Genomic DNA, 6,457 nt, shown 5'->3' on the forward strand with positions numbered 1-6,457 from the left:
TTGTTGCAGTCTGTTTCCATGCTGCCATAGAGTTACCATTTGAATCTACATGCATAAAATCCACCACAACTTCCTTAATTTATTGATCTGGAAATGATTAGATGTTTAGCATTTAGTCAGACTGAGTTGTGTTTATTTGACAGTTGGCCGTCAGTATTGAGTTATCGACTAACATGAGCTATTAGCACGGAGTCCTTAAGCTGTTAGCCTGATTACTTCCACATAATATATTACATTGTTCAAGTTAAGCAGCATTCATGACAAATATAATATCTACGTATAATTTTCTTTATTCACTTGTGTTTAATTATTTGCCCAATTAACCGCTACAGAGTTCAATTTGACTATCAATAAGTGTCGTTATGACAAAAATGGGATGTTTACTACCGGTTACCTTCCTGCTGACTAACACATCGTAGTTCCCATCCATCAGTTTCATTCAGATGGACATGAGGTCGGCTGCAGGCCATGATCCATTTGTTGCGTTATTCCACACTCGTTTTTGGTTTTGAATTCTGCCCTCTACATGTTCTGGGTAACGGCTGTCAGGATTGCATGTTCCCCACGGACAACTTGGACTGTGATTATCTATTATTTTCTTCAAATCTCTCTGACCGCAGAGTGTTTGCTATGATAAACATTGCCAATATTGTCGGAGGTCAGTTCCTCTATATAAGGGATGTGCACTTGCGACTCTGATTGGTCAGTTGCTGACAAATCCCTTGGAATGATTGGTGGAGGTATGCGCTACGTCATGATGCGGGCGGAGCCGGCGTCATGTCAGTTATGTCCAGTTAGATAATTGGTATTCTATATGTCTTCATTACTGTTCTTAATTCAAATTAAGAATCTCTACTAAATTTAGAAATAGTTTAAACAAATTATTTTGCAGAATTGAAAACACTTTCAAGCTTTTTTAATGAATTTTCATGGATTGATGAGTTCTGTGGAATATGAAGCTTAAAATCAAAGTTCATTTCTTAGCTTCCTCCCTCTAAAGTTTAAACTCGGTTTGCCCTATCATTGTTCAACTCTGATATTACTAAGAAACTATTACAAAGCAGAAAAAAGTAAGAAAGCTAGCAAGGAATAAAGACAAAAATGTAGTCCTTGGCAAGACAACTACCCTTTCATATCTCACTTCTTTAAAGCTCAGAGGTGAATAACAAATGCTTTTTATGCTTGACTACTTCTATAATGTTTGCCCATATTATCTGCATTTCATAACAATTCCCTCTCCACTCGAGAGAAAAAGTAGTGTTCCTAATCTTACATTAATTGGAGTGGCTCCCTGCTCAGCTCTACCATGGAGTAATTAGGTTAGTGTAAGCTCTATGACCCTTTCCAAGAGCACAGCTCTTTTGAGCATCAGCTATGGAATGCACTGAGTGGGTTCAAAGCTGTCTGTGTTCCTAGTCCCTGAGATGAACACAAGCATTCAAAAAGACAAGCAGCAGATTGCTCGCTGTTTGTCGGTACTGGGTTAAAGCCCATATGTCCTCAGTCAAGTGGCATGCAAATCCTGTTGGGATTGAGCACATTGCTCCATTCATAGCGGCCTAATCAAGTGGTATCTGAGCTTCAATCCTCTTATGCTGCATGACTGGACCATGCTTCTCAGAGGCTGAATCGTAGTTGTCAGTTGGGACTGTAGAGATTTTGGGAGAGAAGAGAAAAGAGAGGGTCAGCCTTGGCTTAATCTGTGTCCGCTTCTCTCTAAAACTTTGGCCCTCATCAAGTAAATGCATGCAGACTGTTGCTTTTTTTCATTACACAATCACCTCAGCTGTCCAACGAGAGAGCAGAGTGGTGGGGGGAACTCGGTCAAGAAAGATTCTTCTCCGTGAATCTAAAAGCTTCATTGTTTTTGTGTTTTCTGGTATTTTTGTGTGAAGTACAAAGGTTGGCACAGCTTTTCACAGCAAATCCATCACAACACAGAAGGGCACAAACCCTCGCCTTGTTCAGAGAAACTTCTAAACCAAAACTAGCTCAGTGGTAAGAATCAGGCTCACGCCATGCTTTGTTATTGAGTGAAAGTGTGGGTCTATTTAGAGCAAACAGAGTCCTGTCCTTTTGGGTTCAGAGCCTCACGTTCATAAAACATGTAAAGGAACAACTCAGGTCTGGGTCAGTGCTTGGCTGAATTAAAGACATCATTAGCATTATCACACAGGGTGACTATTGATTAGGACATGTAGCATCCAGATGTCGGGGCCATTGCTCGAGCTGTTAGCTCACTGGTCCATGAGACGTGAAGCACAGATGGAAGACAACGTCCCTGGACCTAATTAGCGTTATCAGTCAAGTGTTCCTAATTTGATTACAGAACTGTCGTTGTGGGACGCCATGTTTCCAGAGAGTAAAGATCATTAGGGCACACTGGGTACAAAAGAGCTCTCAGTCAAGTCTCATAAATACAAACGCTTGTGTCTGGTAAGATTTACATTTTTCAACACATTAAGAAATGATGGAGTTTGCTCCTGGCTATGATTTCAAAAATGGTTTATGAAGAAAAATGCAGGACTAAGGAAGCTGCTGGAAATGATCTCTCTTTGTTTTTGTTTGCTAAAAAAAAAAAAAAAACTATTACACTTGCTCTGGTGACACATTAGAGGCTTTACTAAGCAAGCACACGAAACCCCTGATGCTCTTCAGAGGACAAACCCACCAAAAGGAAAAAAAGACAAAAGAGTTCACTGGGATTCAGACAGTGATAGAAATAGTCTGCAAAAGAGACAGAACAGCCTATTGTATAACACTATTCACATTATCTTTATTTATTTATTTTGAACAGACAATAAAAAAGGAAAAAGTAGGACAAACAATGATGCCAACTGACATGCAATTTTCACAATTTGTTCAAAAAGGAACAGGTGGAAGATACAAGAACTTATCATTTCTTGCCAGTCACGTATTGATCACCATACAATCATTTGGATTCAGTTTATAGTCAAAATTTTAATATTACTTTTGAAACAAATGATTTCTTTTAAACGTTCCAGAACATCAAAACCTGGAAAACTGGGATATCTGGTTTGAGACAATAAATTTTCTTTAACACATTTTGAAAACTTGCATTTTTACTTTTCAAGCTTACACTGTTAAGCATAGTGATTGATTGTGATTAATCACAGCTAGACTGTGACTAATCTGATTGCATTAGATTAGTAATCTATTGTAATCTGTCAATCAGTTTCATTGCTGTCAACCAAATTATAATTTGACTGACAGGACTAATTATTTTTCACTGTGTTATAAAACTCATAGGAAGGCAGAATTTCAAAAAGTTATTTTGAGACTTTGCTTCCATTTCAGGTGCCTTTTTAATCTGAGACATTATTCCAGATGAAAGAAAGTCTCAGATTATCTTATGAAAACATATTTTTTAAGTTCTTATATGTGTTTCAGTTTAAGCATATTGTTTAAAAAATTGCTGAAAAGTGTGTAGTACAGTAAATAACTCCATTAAATTGTCTTTGGATCCTTACAAAATAGAATTACTTCACTTATTCCTTAATAATGAATTCAGGTTCTTTTTTGGAAAAGCTTTCATCTCTTTAATCTCTAAACAAGAATACATTGAAATAAACAATGCTTTGTACAAGTGATATATGTAAAATTAGATTTGCTTTCAAGCACTGGCTTTGTTTTTGTTTTTTTGATTTTTTCATAAGGACTCAGAACAACGGGCCTTTATTTAAGGTTTGTTTCTGCTGTTGTTGGACAACAATGGAAGGGACCTTATACAACTAATAAAAAGAGAACACACAGGAATGAGGATTAAAACTCAAATTTAGAGAGTACAGAAAGTCACAAACCCGTCCTGTTATCCTGATGGCTCTTATTGAAGCAGTTAATTACATGCAGGGGCATTCAAAATGAAATATGGATAAAACATACAATGAAATTAAACATAAACAAAATGACAAAGATAACTAAATTGAAGCAAACAAAGTGCTAATGCACACTAATTATGAATCAATCATTGTGTTAGCTGCAGAAAATATTCATGTTTTCAGTCTCGGTTCTAAGGAATCAACAGTTTTTGTACATCTCAGTTTTTCAGGCACTTGGTTCCAGAGCTAGTGAGCGTAGAAATGAAATGTTGCCTCGCTTGTTTATTTCTGATCTTGGAAACACAGAGCTACAAGGTCTATTAACCTTTTTCTACTGGCTCCACTGGACCCGGCTCCACTCCACTCCGCCTCGTTTGTGAGCAGTTCTACTTCTGTTTTTTTTTTTTTTTCCTACCCAGTTTCTGCTTTTTCCTTCCCTACTCTGGAGCAGGGTCGGTCAGAGACGTGCAGGTGCTTTAATGTGATGTAACCATTATACTCTTCACTGATTGGTGGCGGGCGTGGTCAGACATGGGTAATGGAAGCCTTGTTTAGCAGACGCCCTTCCTCTGTGGGACAGATTCCTGGATGACTGCCCCGGTCTCTGATCCCTACTGGTCTCACCTCATCAAACAATCAAATCAGTCAGAACCCAGTCAGCAGAACCCAGCGTTTCCTCCCAAGGCTCCTTCTCCCTCAGCAAAATGTAAGACTGATCATCCAAAAGTACATTCAGGTAAACTTACCTGTGAACCTCCCATTTCTAACACATTCTCCCTTCCAGTTTCCATTCAACGCCTCCTGAATTGCACATTACACATAACACACTACTTTCATCCTCTGGTCATTGTATGATTCTGCATGTGAGTTAAACAATTTTCCAGAAACATGCCAGACCATTGTATGTAATTTATGGGTATAATGTGCCATCAAAGAAACTGGGACTGAGTGGAGATGACAAACGGTGAATAATTCCAGCAGCCATTGAGTCATTGATAAATCTTCATGTTTCTGTCTGAATGGGCTGAGCGAACGACTGGTTGGCAGCAGTGTGTCTGGCAGGAGATCTATTGTATGGCCTTTTATTTAGAAAATATAAATAATGTAGGTATTCCTAAATGACCTAAACAACGATTTAGTCTGATAGTGAGAAAATAATGACTTTTTTGTGTGCAAATTGTCATAAGGTAGTGGTAGTGGTGAGGAGAGACGCAGAAAACCCGATTTATGAAGAAAATTATGAATTTATTGATGAAACACTCGACAGTCCAGTTCAGGCGGCACGGCAGAAAACTAAGCAACAGCTTGATACCGGTAGCAACTGAAACTAAAGACTGACATACATGAGCTAACGCCGTCACAGGACTATACAGTTCTACTGTGACGACTGAGACAAAACTGACATTAGACGAGGATCCGACGATGAACACAGACAACAGGTGAGACTAAACACACACGGGGTAATCAGGGAATGAGAGACACCTGGGAAATAATCAACGGGGAAGACAGGACAGAGACTCACAGGGAAACAGAATCACACAGAAAAACTCAAAACTAAAGACACAGAACCATGGATCATGACACAAATATCTGATTTCAAGTGTTTATGTTCTAGAAATATATATTTAATTTGAATGTAAACTATCTCACCATTACAGTTAAGGTTTCTGATGCCCATGAGATAGAAATGTACAGATCATAATGTTTAGTTCATTTTGATGCATCAACATTGAATGAATCCTCAGGCATGTTGAGGAAACTTACTAAATGAACTGACTGAAGCTTCCTTGACCAGCTTGTTTTTGAAGGAAACCTTTCTGACTCATTTCTACCTTAGTGTGTTCACAGATGATCGGGGGGTTGGAGTCATAGAACACCAGTATGAGTTATGACCAGCAGGGCCACATATCACAGGAACTGTGGCTTAGTTATGGCCAGTCGGCTTCCCAGAGTTGGGGTTTGATCTACTGAAGATGACACCTGATATTTGCAGTACAGCTTGGTGCTTCCTCCACCATGAGCTGCTGTCCTCCCAGAGAGCGCTGCAGGCCATCGCTGCAGCGACCCTGACTTAACCAAGCTCACAGGATGTGATGTCAGAGGCACAGATTCTCTGCAGAAAGTGTTGGAAATGAAAGCAAAGCCCTGGGAGCCAACGAAATGACTCTGATTAGTCTTGCAGAAAACGTTGTCTGGGCTTATTACATACAGTTGTTTTTAAGTATTTGTTGTTATCTCTCTTCCTTCTTTATCTCAACCATCACATTCCCTCCCTTGCTGTGTGAACACAACCATTTGATCCACCCAGCTGATCCTTCTTCTGCTATATATATATATATATATATATATATATATATATATATATTTCCCCTTTGAAAATTCAGAACTGGGTGAGAAAAGTACAACAACATGCCTTATTCACAGGGTGCAAATTAAATAGTAATTTGCTGTTGGGATTCAGCCCCAGTGGGATGTGTTGTGCCTGTAAAAACAAACAAATGCAAAGACTTCAGATGGTGACAGCAGGAGCCGCCGCAGCAGCAGCAAACCCACGTACGAGCCCCTGCTCACCAGCAGCTACATCTTAGCACTCTGCTGAAACTGTGACAATTTAAAGA

At 39.1% G+C, this 6,457-nt stretch overlaps 1 long non-coding RNA gene across 1 annotated transcript; it reads left to right on the forward strand.

The window, feature by feature from the left end:
* The first annotated feature begins 4,347 nt into the window (after positions 1-4,347).
* Positions 4,348-6,063, forward strand: LOC106936039 (uncharacterized). Its single transcript, XR_001422040.1, has 2 exons — positions 4,348-4,575; positions 5,677-6,063. It is a non-coding gene; the product is annotated as an uncharacterized LOC106936039 (long non-coding RNA).
* The last annotated feature ends 394 nt before the right edge of the window (positions 6,064-6,457 follow it).

This window comes from Poecilia latipinna, unplaced genomic scaffold (genome assembly GCF_001443285.1).
Source record: "Poecilia latipinna isolate Pla-1442-1.1 unplaced genomic scaffold, P_latipinna-1.0 Scaffold2065, whole genome shotgun sequence".
Taxonomy (NCBI): Eukaryota; Metazoa; Chordata; class Actinopteri; order Cyprinodontiformes; family Poeciliidae; genus Poecilia; species Poecilia latipinna.